The 18,030-nt window shown below is 44.2% G+C and overlaps 1 protein-coding gene across 26 annotated transcripts in view; it reads right to left on the minus strand.

Moving 5' to 3' along the window:
- Window positions 1–18,030, minus strand: part of LOC120894577 (AF4/FMR2 family member lilli) — a 214,132-nt gene that overhangs the window by 60,738 nt on the left and 135,364 nt on the right. The window lies entirely within an intron of this gene.

Below are 18,030 nucleotides of genomic sequence, written 5' to 3' on the forward strand. Positions count from 1 at the left end.
AGGTCCGAACAGGACCGGTAGTGTTTCCAGATTTTAGAGTTCCTGGAAACACAAGAATATTTCATGGCGAGTGGTCCACAACTTCTGAGAGAGAGTGAGATCGGAGCACGTAAAAAGTGGTTATTTGTTTGGTTTCCATTTAACGTAGGTCCTACCCGTAGAGTTCGGCTCCCAGAACCGACTCGCTCATAAAATACGCATGAGCTTGGGAAGCACACCCGGGATGGGACGGCTCCTCCACAGCAAATGTCACTCCGGTTTCGGTACAGTTTCGGGAACTGTGGGTTGTGCTTCGCAGCAGCACAGATTGCATTTGCAGCTAAATGCAAAGAACAGTTGACCAACTGGTTAGTGTAGGTTGTTTATTTTTTATTCTCCTCCTAGAAAGTTTCAACCTCGGCAACAAACACACACATACACCTACACTGGACCGAAGCGATGAGCATCCGCTGTGACCGTGGCGTATCCGGGCCTCGGTAAGGTTGAGATGGAGGAGGAGATCACTGATAAAAAGATAAATCTATCCCTCCCTTTGGTTGGTGTGCGGGGACATTCTAACGGAGTGGAGTGAAATAATAGTCGAATTGTGGTAAGGTTCATTGCTGGTCAGGCGGAACTACTATGTTGCATACGAGACCACAATTGCTTTGCTGTACTGCCCACCGACCGGCTGGCGCAACCGCTGGAGAGAGGCAGCACACGGGTCTTCTGTGCACGGTGCAACACATTTGCCGGAAGTTTACGGCAGCCATTGTACGTGGGAATGTTATGGAACAGTGGGCACCGAGCACCGGGTCACAACATCACTGTGTGTGTGTGTGTGTGTGTGAGTGCCAGGATAAACTTTTCACTCGTGTTATTTTACGCTATCGCAGCGTTCGGGGCCCCAGGAAGAGGCTCGCTCGTGAATGGAATGAGAAATGAAGTTCAAACAATGTTGGTCGCAAAGGGAGGGGGAGAAAGTTGTTATATTTTGCCCAAAACAGTGGCAAGGAACAAGAATCGGTTTTTGGTGGGATGACTTTTTAAGGATATTATTGCATCAAACGTGAAAAATGATGCACATGAAGCTATATTCAGATATTTGAAAATTATCTCCAAACAGGTAGAAAGGAACGTCACCAACGACGGAACTCAGTAGAGCAATTGGTGCGTTTCTAGAGATCGATGTACGTGATAAATGCTCTCCTTTAACGGGAAAACTGGCCACAGAAAACTATTTAAGCGACTGCAAGAGCGAAACTGTTTGTTCCCCCGTCTGGTGTGCTAGAACTGCTTAAACTCAACCGTAATCCTCTCAGAGGGCGTAAAATCCCCGATCAAAGAGTAAACCATGCGGAATATTGCCCACCAACTAGGCGCTGCGACCTAAGCTACTCTCGCTACCATCCTTTTCCACCATTGTGCAAGCACCATCATCACACACATAACTAACCACATCCAGCTAACCTTTTGTGTCTCCAGTGTGCTCCCAGAGAACGGAGCCATGCTACTTCGGAACGGATAGATAGAAATCCTGTTCAACTAAAAACAAATCCTGTCACTCTACTACCTCCCCCCTTTTAGGGTAAGCCACCGAAGACAGTTTTAATCTCTTTCGCAAGCTTTGTCGTTCAACATCAACCCCACCTCGCCCGACCGTTTAGTCGCCTTCTTCGCCTTCTGTTTTGTTTGCCTCAGCGACCAATCGGTTAAAGCGACCGTCTGGTAACTGCCTTTAATACGCCCCGCAAAAATTACTTTTACTCCTCTCCTACTACCAGGGGGTCATTTATTTCTTCATTTCAGGTACGCGAGAGGGTTAGTAGTGATGCTGCAAGAATGGGGCAAAACCGGGGGACAACAAAAACGGGGGGGTTCGCTCTTGGAGGGGCAGCATTTCGTTTGGGATTACGCTCAAGATGCCAGTAGAATTGGCGATTACGAAAAATAGGAAATTAGTTCATTAGTGGAAAACGTTCGGCAAGCGCTTGCTTTCTGCGTGCAGGAAAAGTTATGACCGGCGGCAAGGGTTGAAAGGTTAAGGTAAAATGACACACTAACCAGAACCGGCGGACGGCGAAATTAGAGAACCGTTCAATGCGGAGCGAATCGAAACGGATTTAATTTGATCATTATTGGTGAAGGTAATTGGATCGTTTCATTGTGCATTTCACAATCCGGTTCGAAGGACCAGAATTTGTTCTACTATTTTTTTCAATGTCACTACGAATTTCGTTCACGTCCTTAGCAACGAAAGTAGAGAAATTCAATATCAAAATTGATCTTAAAGTCAATCGAGAGAGGGATTATTCATTCGAAACCACCGTACGTGACCGTTGATCGCATAAATCCTTCCACAGGAAAACAGGAAACCGTGCGCAACAAATCGAAAGTAATTAATCGTGTAACCGGGGTGTTGTCTACAGTTGTAACTACACCGCTCGCATCACTGTTGCTGGCAGATTACAACGAGCTGCTGCTGCTGCTGCTGCTGCTGGGGTGTTGTGTTCTCCGGTTAAGCTTCCGATTGGCATTTGCACCCGCCGTTGCTCCGATTACTGCCACCGATGGACGCACCGATGGAAGATGTAGTTGAGCAGAAACATCAACCCGTAATCCGTTTCGTAACCCGGGTGCCGGTCACGGAAACAGAATCACACACACACACACACACACACACACACACTTTCAACACACTGAAACTAGCGGATATTCACAATCCATGTGTCCGTGTGCATTAGGACGATGTTGCAAATGATCGTGTACGAAATGAGTAGAAATTATTGCTGCCGGTGATGGGCGAACTCGAAACATTAAACCTCTTTCCGCCTTTGACCGAACATAAGTAACCGAACAAGCCGGAAATGCATCGAATGGAACGGAGAGGGCCATATTTACTAAACCCTTATTTGTCTATTAGTGCCATTCTCACACACATAGGAGCTGAGGCCAGTATTGAATCGTAGTTTCCCGAACGACCCTAGTTATCTGGCGATGGCGATTCGTGTTGTACAATTGCTCTGTAAAGGCGAGAGCGTTCAGCTGCACCGAGTTGGATGAGAGAGAGAGAGAGAGAGAGAGAGAGAGAGAGAGAGAGAGAGAGAGAGGGAGAGAGAGAGAGGCCGCGAGAGGTTGTGTGCGTTTGATAAACAACTTTGAAATGAGATCCAGGCATAAATAATGCATTCCCGCATAATTCACCGGTACCTTGCATTAGATTCACCGCTTTGTAGCCGTGACCAGACGTGCCAGCCAGACTGACGGCCACAGGCGAAGCATCGTGCTGGGTTCACACAGGTGCAAGTGGTGTGGCAGAAGGATAAAAAAGCGCCACCCCCGGTCACGTTTCATGCATGTCACTCTCGTGGCAGAGCATTCGACAGAGCATCCCGGGGTTGTGGGACCGAGCAGTGGGAGTGGAGATTACACAAAGCACTCAGCGTCCCGCCGATGCACTTATGCTGATGATCGAAATGTTCCAGTCTGTACGAGCTGTGTGTTGCGAGCGATGGAAAATGTGTGTGCACAGGCTCCTAAAATTGGCGAAATTTTGGCCGAATACCTGCCGTATAGGTAGAAGCAAAATAAAACAACACGCTCGTACACTACTTTGAATGTTTTCCTACGCAAAGGGTAGGAACGCAAAAAAAAAAAACAACCTTTTCGAAGTATTGATTGCTACAGGGCTACACTGGACGGACATAGTAGCGGCACTGTTTTCAGATTCTGACAAAAACCTACCAATACGCGCAAGCTTTGCCCCCTTTAAAACCTGATGAATGACACAACAGGACGGTTTTCTTTGCACAGCGCACCCACAGTCGACTATCGATGTGTGTTCGATGGGAAGCAGCTGTATTTAGGTGATATGTTGACACGGGCCGCTTGTTGGCGATGATCGAAAATATCTCTAGGGTACGGGCGTTTGTGTTGTACGCGAAACGCGCTGAACATTGAGGCCATCGTTCCCTTCAAAATTCATTCTCACACAGTGCAAGAGACTGGGGAGCAAGATCACATGATGACATCGAAGATCAGTTTTCCGAAACAAGCACAAACGACACATCTAGAAGTGAAGGTGGGTGTGTGTGACGTTGGTCTCAAAATGTGTGACTGTTTGCAGGAAAACTTTCATCATCGTGTTCCCAACATTTTGACGCGAAAAATGTGTCCCTTCTTGTCTCCTTCCTTCTCCACTGTCTGCTAGCAAGGGAAACACTATTCGACGCACAACCAGGATGGAATGGCCAGGGCAGAAGGACAGACAGCCAACGGTGTCCCCAAAATGCTGGGCGCTGGTGTTTGATTAATTGATGTTTCGCTCAAGTTTCGGTTACATTTTCTCATCGTACCCAACCCGACTGGCGGCTGGAGCGGCGGAAAACATAACGCCCAATTTCGCCTAATAACGAAGCAACAAGGCGACATCATTTACGAAAGCGTCAACAGGGCGGCTCTAAATGGGAAAACACTCTTCATCCCAGCGAAACGGATGATTAGCGACAGCATCCATTAGATGGAAAAAGGGGGAACACACCAAGCAGTACAACGGGGGTATAGAGATGGGAACGTTATCATACTTTGGTGCACGAAAAGAGAAGCCCCTGAGGGAGCCAACAAACTAAAGGAAACGGGTCGTTTAGTAGTTTCTTCCCAAATAGCTGTTTTGAGCGCCTCGATTCCGATCCTTTTTCCAGCAAGAACATGATGAGAAATGACATATTCTACCGCTTCCCAGGAGTTTCAAGCATTCAACACAAAGTAACAAAAACGGCATGCCTCTTTCGTAAGTAAGCTCAAAACAACAACTCCTCCGTAAAGGGCTTTGCAATTTCCCCAAACGAATGGGTCGTGCACGGAAAACAGCGCCCGAACAAGGAAACGAGCACAATAAATTAGCAAGCAAAAGTTTAACCCGACCAGAGGCAACGAAGTTTTCCGCGTAAAGTTCCCCATGCGCCGGAGTTTTGGCCGGAGACAAGTCAACATAAAATTTCTAAACAGAAACTTTGACTGGCAACGTGGCGAAAAGATTGATCGTTTGCAAAACCCGGTGCGGTCGGAAATTTTCCCCCGAAAAAACGAAAGCCCATCGCACCCCGCACCGGAAGGGAAAGTTTGTGTGCGAGCGAAGTTGGCGGCGCGGAGCCGAAGTTTGCCGAAGTTTGTGCATTTTTCGGTGGGCGGGTTTTTCGACGCTATTGGATGAGGTTTTACTTTCTCTCCTTCTTTCTGGAAGGCCACTGATGATGAGCGTATGTATTTTTAATCGCAAGTGTTGTGTTATTAGCGCGCGTGTTTTTGATTCCGTGATGCGTTCGCCTACGGGATGCGGAGAGAGAGAGCTGGAAATGAACGCAGCAAATCAAAATGGAAGCGCATTGCGTTCTCAGGGTGAGCACTATTAATCAAGCGGGTGGGTACTGCTGCCGGTGTGTTTCTGTTGGGCTGGCTTAGGAAAAGCTGGAAAGTTTTCACAGCGCCTGCAATTGATGTACCCGGGCCCCGTGATTAATTAAGAACGAGCGAGATGTACTAATCGAGTTTTGGTTCGAAGTGTTAAGAGAGTACGAGACTAGTTTGGTGGAAAACATGGAAAATTTTGCTCAAGCACAGTGCACAAGAATTTGATGTTTCGTTTTCTCAGGGAATGAAAATGAGTTTTGATAAAGTTTAATACCCGCTGGAATTGGATTTGCTGTGGCTTGTGGTTTTAATGCAATAGAACATATTTCCTCCCCATCAACACCTAATGTGAATGATCGATAGTTTATCACGTGCGAAGCATAACGCTTAGAAAGCGAAATTCGCTTAGGAATACCATCTAGAAGAGATCCTGTCTTTTAAAACCTCCATTGGGATTACATGGGATTACGGTTTTTCGAGTTGGAGCAAAAACTGAGGTGTTTTGAATGGCTTGTGGAAGACATTATTCAATTAAATCCAAAACCCTTTTTACCACTTCAAAGTGTAAGGTGTTGTTTTGCTCGATCTGAAGTTGAATGGAGTCGATTTACAACCAATGGCAATGGAGTTGCGCTCATTTCGCCCTCAAATTTTAACCCTCATGCGAAATCGTTTGAAGCTATTGCGTTTGATTAAAATGGCTACCCTTGTGGATGCACTTTCATCTGCACTATAGTTCTGTTGGGCTGCTCTTTCAAGCTCTTTGTCGAGTTTTAAAACGATATGATGATTGCATTGCTGCTATTGGTCTTTGGTTGCACGCTACAGCACTCTATTCCCTGATGCACAATTCCAGTAGATTACAAAACATTGCCACAAACAGACCACAAAGATCGTGCACAATCGAGAACATTTTTCCCCTGATGGGGTGGTGGTTGCACTCTCCGGATGAGTACATCGAAATGTTTTGCAGCTCATCTCAATCCTGGGATAGCGTGTTGCAAGGTAACGAGAGTATGGTTTACAATGCTCCAGCAAGGGATGCTTGCTGGTTAGAACTATCTTTCAGCAGGTTCATCTTGTCATTGGGTTCATCCCCCACTGGTGTACATCCATCCTGAACATGAGATGTATGGAACGAACTGTGGTTTTGTTGGATGGACAAGATGTGTCAGTAAGTGTGTGGTGGTTTCTCAGATGAGCAAGTTGTTCGCTTATAATAGTTGGGTTCGATAACTGATTTCTGATCATTAGATAATTGCTGAACTTAGTTTGATTTGCCTATTATTGGACTCGGGTATCGGATATTTTATTCCGTTTGTTAAGTTATGGCAAATCCTGAAAAACAGAAACTGCCCTCTAGTCGATGTACAACGTCGGACGAATTACATCCCATCGAGTCCAATTGAATTGTGGTTTTATCTCTTGCAAATCCAATTTGTACTTCTTCATACTGAGAAGAAAAATAAATGTACCTGTCGGCACACCATGTTTGTAGAACCATCGCACAGCCCGAGCATACACAGCATTAATTTTTCTCAGAATGCACAACAAACTTTGTTTGAAGATCGGTTGTTTGCCCCTCCGTTGTGCCTCTCAGTACAATCCTCTGCCGTACTACGCTCAAGGATTAAGGCTCATCATTTCTGGGGATTTATGTTTTACGTCCCGATCGTGCAAAACACAATGCAAACGGGGGTGTGTAGATGTTCAGGGCTGAGCAAAATAAAACATTACCTTTTGCTTTCGAAATGATGAGTGATTTATGGTTGGTGCTGCTGCTTGGCTACATACAGAAACGGGACACACAAATACACGCTCCTGTCGGAACTGTACGTAAAACCAACAGTCTCATGCGCACACGAGTGCCGATAGAAAACAATGCCAGGCGCATACCGCAAAACGAATTTATTTGATTTTATCAAGCATCTCTCATCGGTTGGAGGGATTTTTTGCTGCCGTTGCTGTTAGTAGCTTGTATTTGCAGCGATGATTTATTGCCTTGGCAACGGACGGGCAGGAATTGTAGGTGCACAGGATTAGTTGCAGATCATCTGCACACAACCATACCATGTGTGCGATGGTTTTGAGCCACTAGCAAACGGGAAAAAGATATTCTAACGATGGTTGTGAGTGCTTTCAGCTTTATCGTTAGTGAAAGTTTGATGTATGGATAAAGGAAAATTAACACAAATATATGTGGAAGATGTATCGCTTTCTAACAATCACTTTCTGCTTGAGCGCTTTACAATTAAAACGATCACGAAGGCGCACAAAAACTACACGCCCTTCCCCGGGCGACATCTGCTGCTTCAATTAATCTTAATTACAAATCCTATTTCAACGGCTGCATTTTCCTGCTGCAGTGTATGTGCTGCCTGACAGTGTGTGACATTTAAGCTTGCCCATCCTTTGTTCAGCACGCTCCGTCCCCTATCTCTTCCTTCCCGATGGATGGACTTTAGCTTTCCACCTTTTTTTTGCTGACGCAAACCATCATTTGCACAACACTAACGAACGAAGATAAATCGAGGGAAGCAATCTTTAACGAGACGCTTTGCATGATGACGCCGTCGTCGCCCCGAAGAACAAATGTGCGTCGTGATTTCTCACTGCATAGATAGGACGGGCGCAGATGAAAAGCAAACATGTACCAAAGGCCTGGGTGGGGAGAGTAAGATCTCATCATCTGGGCTGGTATGGGTATTATAACTCATCATCGGTTTAGTGAACTGTAGTGTCACGCGGCATGGGAAGCTGAAGCAACAACCAGTACCCACTCACAAACAGAAGGGCGTTTCAAAATGGTTGGAAAACATCGATCGTCCTGGTTTTTTCTATGAGCTGCATGGTGGCAGAGCAGGGCGAAGGCAAAACAAGGGAAGTGTGAACATTCAACACTATTGAAGATTTTTTCGTTCAACACAGATGAGCGTTTTAAATGAGCCGACACTAGTTTGCCTTTTGCTCGGTGTTGTTTGGCAGCACGGGGAGCAAAGGCATCATGGGACAGGGAAAAAACGGACAACCTCCCACGGATGACGTAGGAAAATTCGTAATGCAACGCGACAGCTAACGATCCGTTTGAATGGTAGGAAATTTGGCACCGAACGTGTAGAGCAGGGGACACGATTGAAGATGAGGGACATCGGACCAAAATGCTTCCTGTTTGTCGTCTGACAGCGATTTGTTTTAATTAGAAGAAGTTTAAAAGAAATAATCATTAAAATTATCGCACTTATAACACAAACGATGCATGTCACGGTTAAAATATTGCCCCATTTCATTGACTAATGACAACAGATTACTTTAATGAATGCTCATATGATGCTGCATTGTGAATTGCCATCAAAGGCAGGAGAAATTATGGATTTCAGTTTACATTTCACTCGCCTCCCCCCACCACTGATTGATACCACTGATGTGGTGCACAAGCAATCAATCGTTTTTGTACGGTGTGATGGATGTGTGTCATGATGTGGTTTAACACCTTGCCAACGCAACCAGTGCTACGGTGAGCGAGTGTACGAGTCCGTTCATCAAACATAAATAGCGCGTAAATCAGTCCGGCCTAGAAGCGGGGTGCTTGGTGAACGAGCAAACGGGGCGCGAGAAGCATACCCCAAAACGAAGCATACCATTCACGTCTAAATCGCCATCTCTCGCTCTTTGTTTTGCCAAGATGCTGCTACAGCGTCATTAGGAGAGCAGCACTGCCATTGGGGGCAGTTGAACCGGCAGTTGAAGGGCACGAACTCGAGCGACATACATAATAGAGAACAACGACCGTAACGCCACGTGAAGGCAAACCAATGTGTCGCAGGATGGTAAGGGTAGGCACGCACCGTTTGCCTAAAACGGCCAGGTAAATAGAGGGCATTGATACGAACGCTGAAGCATAAATTCACCGTCGAAGGAAAAGAACAACGGCAAAGCACCGAACACCCCGTAAAGGTAGAAGAGATTGGTTTAGGCCACGGTTGGTGTTACAGTAAAATATTTAATAGAGTTAAAAATATACACAAACAGCTAGGCGAAGCTGTTTGCGATCGCAATCGGGCCCCTTCCTCCTCACAAGTTGGGCAAACCTTTTTTTTATAAGCTACGTCCGTGTGTGTGTCTGTATGTGTAAGTTTGCCCGAGGTTTTTAAACAGATGAATATTTAGCATTCAAATTTGTGCTCTCCCTGCCCCCCCCATTGCTAATCGCATTCGGAAAACATAAATAATCAGCAGCTGCTGCTGCCATGGGGCGGCGTTGAGCCGACCGAAATCCGAAATGCCACGTCAGTAAAGAACGATGGGCACGTGTTGCAAATAATTAACATTTCTTTATGGTTCCGCATCATTTCGCCAAGGTGGTGATCACCGAGTGCGTGTTGCAGTAGAGGGACAGAGAGAAAGGAGCATCTTAGATTTCTCGTCTGTGTATAATGAGAAGGAAAATTGCAATTGAAAGCGGTGGGCAATGACACTGTGAAGCTTATGATAAACACCTTAAAATCAGTGGTTTATAATTTGGCCTATTTTGTTCGTGTCAATATCAAAAATCAATAAAGAAAAAGGCGTAAAATCAATTCGTTTCATAGCAGCAATGGCGAGACATTTGCGCATTGATTATTTTCCCAAAAGCAAGCCACCCGTGAATGGTCTTTTGGCGGCTTCCTCTTCGCAAAACCCAGGCAAAAGGTTTTTGATTATTGATGAAAAATTCGATGTATGCACACGTTAATAAATAACACCCCACTGTGTGCATTAATGTATGAATGCAGCTCATTTGCATTCGACAACATCGGCCGTGCAAGTGGGGGGGGTTTTGTACATTATTTATCGCGCATGAAGGTATCGCAATTACCGTGTTTGCTTTGCTGGCTCATGGACGGCTCGATGAAATATACTTATATGAATGGTGCAAAAAATAAATACAATCAAATGAATGATATTTCCAATAAATTAATATTTATAAGGTTTTTTCATTGAGGAATGTTATTCATTGGTTTTATTTATTTGTTGTTATAATTTCGATCTATGCGGACACGGCGTTAATAAGAGTCTGACAGCTTGTAATGCTTATTTTTGCTACAGAATCAGTCAATTCAGAATCAGAATACAGAATCAGTACCAGTCGACGAGCACGTGTTAAGCTTGTCATCATCCATCGTTAGGTCATTCCAATGTTAACTTACAACTAATCTTATATCATCATACATTGTACTCTATCGTTTATCTCTTTCATTTCAGTTTCGAAAGCTCTAGCCAAATTTATGAGCGGAATTTCAACGATGCCCGTGTTTGCATTCTTGTTAAACACCGAACCTTAAGATATTTTGCACGCTGCCACACCCCGGCGTACACGATACAAGCAAAACTGTCTCCTGTGATGCGTTCCTGTACTTTCTGCCCGGTAGGTGTTAAAAGGTGATGGTGGCCCGAGCCCTTTTGTCTTTACACACCCGGACCCGGACACAAACGGAAGACACATTCTTTGCACAATTGCCGAATGCCGCATTGCTCTGGGTCACTCTCACGGTGGTCCCCCGTTTCGGGGGAATTTCGAAGAGAAGAGCACAACATTTTGGGGCGCATGCTGGGCCGTCCGAGGGGGTTGTTTTGCTGTGCTCGTTTCACTTGCTGCAAATGCTTCAAATTCCTGCCATTGCTGCTATCAGCCCAGAAATCGGGCACAATTTTAGTGTTCCGCAGGCGCAGCGTTCCGTTTTGCAAGATTAAAGATGAAACGGTTTATAAAGCGAGCGTCAGACTTAATGGTGGCTTTAAATTAGCAAACTTTGGGAAGAAGATTGATTCATTAGATTTTACCGACATCAATCATTTTACTGCAAACTAATCTCACCGTGACTGGTTGGTAGCAAAACTGTCAGGTGTGAGAGAAGGTAAATGAGAGCATTTCTGTCGGCATAACTTCAAAGTGGTACTGGTTTAAGATATCTGCTACAAGAGAATGTTGAAAATTCATCTTTTCATACAACACTCTGCTGAAATTGCATTTTGCGCATCCCTAACAACAGCACTTGTTAAATAAGGATCGAGTTTAACAGCAGCGTCCGGTTTTAACACGGAATAAAATAAGTCTACCAAAAAGGGGATTGCATTTTTGAGCTTGCAAAGAAAAACAGGTTTACCAAAACAGCAACTCGAATAAACAGGTTCATCCAAACTGCAGTTCATAATTACCATTAAGCACATCACAGGTTAGCTGGCGAAACAGGATTAGCGGCCCGCAGCTACTGCTGGAAGATTGTGCAAAACAGAAACCCCAAAAAAAGCTGTTGCATGATGGAATGGATAATCTCTGAAATCATAACCCATTCACATGGTCAGATAATCATTCACAGGAGGAGGATGAGAAAATAAGACACAAATATTCGACAAAAGCATTATTGCAAACTCGTTTTGACGAGAAGTCGTTAAAAACAAGAGTAAAACTCAAAAAGTCTAAATGTGGGATTTGGCAAACGTGCTTCTTTGCTTGCTCTTTTCCAAACGGTTTGAGCACGAGCATCATTTCAGTTAATGACACAAATTAACTTTATTTGGCTACATCTATTATAAACAAACGCCCATCCATCAAGGTAACCTAGCACAATCTCGACGAATATGATAGCAGCCATAAATTGGGCGAACAAGAAAGTCATCAATTAACAAACAGGTTCAATATTTGGAATGCTGGATCCCCTCTCTCCATTCGGATGAAATCAAGCGCTTTGTAAGGCATGAATGAACGTTCTACGGCGGCGGTGCTAAAAGGTAGCCGCCTACACCGTGTTCTGGGAAGGATTCAGTTCAGTATTTTACAGCAAAACCAACCGCTCATTGTTGATGGCGCAGCAGTTAGGCTGTAAAGGTATTGCTGGATTTCGCTAACTAATATCAACAAGCTGGAGGCAGGATGAGGTTAAATTTTCCTAGAATACACAATCAATTTCTATGAAGTCAACACAGAAACTCTCGCAGCTGTGCTGGACGCTTCTGTCCATTCGGAGGACGAATAAAAAGGATGCTAAAATTAAACCAGCTTGCCTTCGGGGGGGTTAACTAACAGGAGCTTTACCCGCCAAAAGGAAAGGGGCAACAAAGGTTGTGCTGCTATGGATGCTAGAGCATGTGGTTGAACGTGATAAAGTTCATGTTCAAAAAGCCATGTATACACAGGCAGTAAAGTTAGCCGGCGCTGGATGAAACGGCTTGTTGTATTGGAGAACACGGGGTGGAATGTACAAAAAAGGGAAAAGAGTTGTGCATTTTGGTTTAAAGAGAGAAAAAGGACCCAACCGAAACTCACTTGGAATCATTTTTATGGAGAAAAACAAACCACACAAAGTCTAAAAAACATCCATTTCCAATTAATGAAGGCAATGATTTCAGGGTTCTATCTAAATAAAACCATCCGTACTTTTGTAGGGGCCAATCATTATTTATTGCGTAACAAACGTCGAGTCCTGCATAACATTGGAATGAAAATGTTAACAAGACCACAATCAACGCAGACAAAATTTCGCATCGTATGTAACCGAAATGTCATGAAAAATGTACGTTTCGTGGCGCGTTTGGATCATTTGTCAAAGAATGTAAGCTTAAAATACACAGACACAGACAAAAAAAGGCATTGCTCGATACAGCTTACTCATCGCTTTTGGTATGAATTATGGTCGTCCTCAAGTGACTAACAAGGGTATAAATAAAAAAGGGAAGCATTTTAAGCTTATCTGCCCAAATTTGAGCATTAAGATGTGAAGCGGCCATATTTTTCGATGTGAGGCATAACAAAACAAATTACAGAGAGTGCAAACAGTTGAAAGTGAACCTTTCCGACCGGTGATGGATTCGTGATGCTTAGAAAAGTAGTTTTTCTTCGGCTAAAGTTGAACTGGAACTTACCTAAAATGAAATAAGAACGAAAATTCATTAGAGTATTGGGTTGGATAATATTCGCGACTACAAATCATTTGAGGAAATGGGTTTAGCACACCTTAGATAATAATTTATAGAATCAACTTTCAAGTCACTCAACAGTTTATAGGTTTCGTTTGTAGCTTTCCCGATTAAACATCAGATTCGTGCACCAGAACACTTTATCCAGTAATACGCGTGCGCTTCAAAGTACACGCAAAGCCGAAAACACTCGCCAGTTGCTATGTGGTACCGGTGGTTTTCGTTCCGGTGAAACCCTTCAAACCGGGCAAAATCCGACTGGAAAATATCAGGTCTCACCAGAATTTTATCCTGATTTATCACCACTTACTTGTCGTTGCAGAAAGTTGGCCCACGCTAACAGCTAGAGCTTTCTCCCCAGCATCATCAAACGAGATGAACACCATGGATCGCTGCGCTGTGGTGTACAAGAGAACACACGCTTGGTTTCAACGGTAGGGGGGGTTCGTGTTAAAGCTGGTAAAGGAACAAAATTTTAACAATGTTACGCGATATGCTCGTAACGTTTCATTGCCACCAAAAAAGCTTCCCGTTTCCTCCGTTGGCACCACTACTCAATTTGTGGCAGTTTGTTTTTAGCAAAGCGAGACAACTTTCTTGCTTCGATAAATCCGGTGAGCGTTTCCCATGGATCCCAGGGAAACTCGATAGTGTGATGCAGTATTTTATCACACAGAGTAGGCGGAAGAAGCAAGTGTCTTTTGGGATGGTCTGGTAGGAAACACTAGTGGCAAACCGTTTACCATTCATCATTTTCTTTCATCTCCGGTGTGCGGTTGACTGGTCGACATGGTCGCCATCGGTTGGCGAAGTTTAAAACGAACCAACACCAAGTTCTCGCGGGAATAGGTAATATTTAATTTGTTCTTAAACGTTGCACAGAATACCCTTCTGACAGCTTCTCCAGTGGGCTTAGGGAGTCATTTTCAATCCACCACCTCAATGGTAAATGAACTGCTTCGCTTTTGATTTTATTATTCATGGAGCTCCCGTTTCAAAACAGAAACAGTTTCCGGATAAAAGGGGGAAATAGAAAAGCATCAATCAACAATGAACATAAATGAGCTAGAAACAATCACTCTTTACTTTACGCAGTATCGTGGTAATTTATTCACAGTTTGATTGCTCGAAATAGGCACAAGGAAATTACTTTTGTAGGCGTCCGTGAAGGAGTTGATGGTGTACGGATAACTTCATGCATATTAAGTAATGATATAGGCTTGATCGCACAATCTTTAAGTTTGATAAATTGTTGCCTTATCAAAACATATACATATCAGTTAGAGCTCCTAATCCTAATAGCTTTTACATTAACATTTAACAAGAGATGTCAATTTGCTCCATACCATACGACAATGAATGACAGATTGTGTCAGATTCTCCGATTGAAGTGTCTTCGAAGACGCTTCGCAATCCCACCAACGCGATTAACGCTAAGGATAGCTAGCATCCAGCAGCTCCTGCAGTATTTCACGTGTGGAGCAATTTAGCGAGGATAGCTACCGGTTTTTGGAAACGCGGGAACAACCCCATTTCCATAATTCACCGTTGTCTACGAAAACACGTGTAGCGCAGGTATGAAAAGGAATCCTGCAAGCGTGCCGACACGACAATGAGAGCCCGGGACTCGACCCGGATCTCAACGGAATCGTTAAATTACGGTCGTTGCTCACATGCCTTTATAAAATCTTGGAAAACGACTACATACGCACATGGTGGGGCGGGAACGCGTTAAGGGTTTTCATCCGATTGAAATCCACATGCATCCCACACACATACACACACACATGCGTCTAAAGTGTGTCCCTGAATTTGCCTTTAAAAAAGAATTCATCAAAAGCTTGGCGACGGCAACGGCAGTAGGGTAAGTGTCCCCTTCCGAAAAAAGGGCTTCACGGTGCGTGTAGAATTCAATTTAGGTTCTTTATTCCATAGAAACGGTTGGGTTGATCGCACGAAAGAGAAAGTTCAACGGAAAGGGATGATCCTTCGTACTCATCAAAGCGCCGGTGGCGCTGATTTCTACCCATCGAACTGGTTGGCACAGGGCGCTCAGGGTTTAGTGCTCAGGGTAGTCGGTGGCAAAATTAATTCTACCGTACCTTAACATGGCCTTGGATCTGAAGGCTTCTCGAGTTAAATTGTCGCGTTTGATGGATTTGTTGTGAGCGGCGTGGTTGGAGTGTAATGTAGATGTAAATCCGGGTCGCGTACTCGTACTTGATTACGGGAAAAAGGTTAGCTCAGCGCACCAGGTAAAATGTATTTACCATGACCCTTCATTCCTACAAATTGAAGGTTTGCAAAAAGGGTTTGAATTTTGAGAACCTCAGTGAGGCTCTTTTTGCGAAGGGACAGAAAGAATTTATAGTCGGGTAATCATACAAACTAATGTGAATTATGGGATCTTGTGACATTTTTAGCTTAAATTTCTTTATTGTATCTATTATCTTAAAACTTAAGTACAACATATCTGTCAAAAATAAGAATTCCAGAGAATCTACAGGCCTAGGAAGAAGACGAATTGTCTGGCCCTTGCAATAATCACGCGACATGTCATCATGATTCGTGCTCAAAATCATGCAACGTCTCATTGGGATTTCACAACACACCGACGCACACCGATCCCTTTTTTTGATATAAACTTTCATTCAGCAAAACATGAATACATCAACGCACAGACGCACGTTCAACACGGGATTCATGGTCAGGTTGGATTTGGAAGCAAAAAAAAAAAAAAGGAAAGATAACATAAAGGATGCAGAGATGGCTCAATCTCCCATCCCCGTACAGGTGTTTCATCAAAAAGGGATTTTAGCGCTTTGCCAAGACATATTTCAATCCACACAGACGACGAGCAAGAATGATGAAACGCATGTACGCAGCACGGCCGGGCAAGATGAGAGTTAGTAACCATGTTGGGGCGTGTGACGTTAGTAAACATATATATATTAGCAGCAGGTAGCAGCAGATCGGCAAAAAGGTATGCCCAGTTAACGCCGAGTACGATACACAACGAAAGCAAAAACTGGGGGGCGCTTTTCGGGGACGACCGTTTGAGTTTCCATGTTTTCTCTGTGTGGGGCTTCTGGTAGGGTGAGGTTAGTTACAAATGGTAGCAAATCGATAAAAGGTATCCCAGCAGCAACGTCGCAAACTCACAAACACACACAGGGACAGCGCAGGATAAATGGTAAGCCAAACGGTTGTATTTTTGTTTCTTGTTTTCTAAAGTTTTTTTTACCCCATTTTGCAACAGGAATGGGGACTGACACATTTACGACTGGATGAACATAAACACCAGTCAAATCAAGTAATCAGTAGCTAAAGGTAAGGGCTCACTCTATGGCGAGGCGCTGTAGAGCAGGTTACGTTCGCAAAACGTCAAGGATGTTTTGTAACGCCAGCCACACATTGCACGAGCCAGCGCACGGGTAAAAGGATACTCCTGGTCCGGAAAGACTGACGGGCGATTTGATTTACGACAACAAACAAGACCCCGAGAACTAGTCTAACGCTCGAGTCGTGGGCTGTGTGATGGTCGGCTCGTTTCCAGAGGGAACGGATAAACCCGGAGGAGCTGGTGAATTTACATAATGAAGCAATCACAATTATGGTCTAGATAGTCCATTTCCGGCAACGTGTGGGATAGAATGGCTTTTCAATCGATGCCATGCAACTGTGTATTTAAAGGGAAAGCGAAGAAGTGGTTTAAACTGGCTCTCTGACACTCCCAAGCTCTAAAAATAGATCCTCGGAACGTTTTAAATAATAAAATTCATTTGCCCGGAAAATGTAAGCAAATTCCTACTAAAACGAGGCATGAGTGGATGGATACATTGGTGCTTAAATCCTTTCATTCACATTCGAGGTGAAAAGCGCGCTCCTTCTTGACCTTTTGTATCATACGCTCCATAAATTAACGAACTAATTACAATTAGCCCCAACCCTTCCCCACGAAAACGCTTTTGAGTACGGTTGAACATTCTTGCCATTCCTTCGGCAGTAATTAGATATCGTACCGATGCTTGAGGATGTTAATTTTTAGCTTATACGGAATGGAAAAGATTGTGCCCAGCAAAGAAGTTCAAGCTTTTGGCTGGGATCATTTCTGCAAACCCCTTTTCGCCGGAACGAGCGCAAGAAAAATCACACCAGCAAAAAAAAAAAAAAATGGCACTCCAAGAAGCTGGAACACAGCGGTGGAATGTGTCTTCAAGACATTCCGAGCAATTGGATGCAGCCGACACGGGCGTAGCGTAGTGGAAACAGATTTCTGCCATTTATGGGAACGCCATTGCCGGTCCGAAACGGTGCTTCGAGACGGAGAAGCAAAAAAACAAGGAAAGAAAATCAATCCCACCACATTTTGCTTCCTCTTTCAAAGCTCTCCCAATGCACCGAGTACGTTGTGTGTGCGTGTTTGTGAGCTGAAACCGGGTGCTGGAAATATCCAATTAAGTATTATAACCCCGAAGAGTAATTAAAACTAAAAGTATCGATTGTCTGAATAATGAAGCGGATGAAAATTTTCTTCCGCTTCTGTCTGCTCACACCAAAGCCTGTGTGTTGTCTGGGCAATGGCACAAGAATCCTAGTGGCCCGACATCAGCTTGGCAGTTTCCGAGGCGAATTTAGCAAAACAAAATGCTGGCCGCCTTATTATCAGATACACAAGACGCAAGCCAA

The sequence above is a fragment of the Anopheles arabiensis genome, chromosome 2, assembly GCF_016920715.1.
Source record: "Anopheles arabiensis isolate DONGOLA chromosome 2, AaraD3, whole genome shotgun sequence".
Taxonomy (NCBI): domain Eukaryota; kingdom Metazoa; phylum Arthropoda; class Insecta; order Diptera; family Culicidae; genus Anopheles; species Anopheles arabiensis.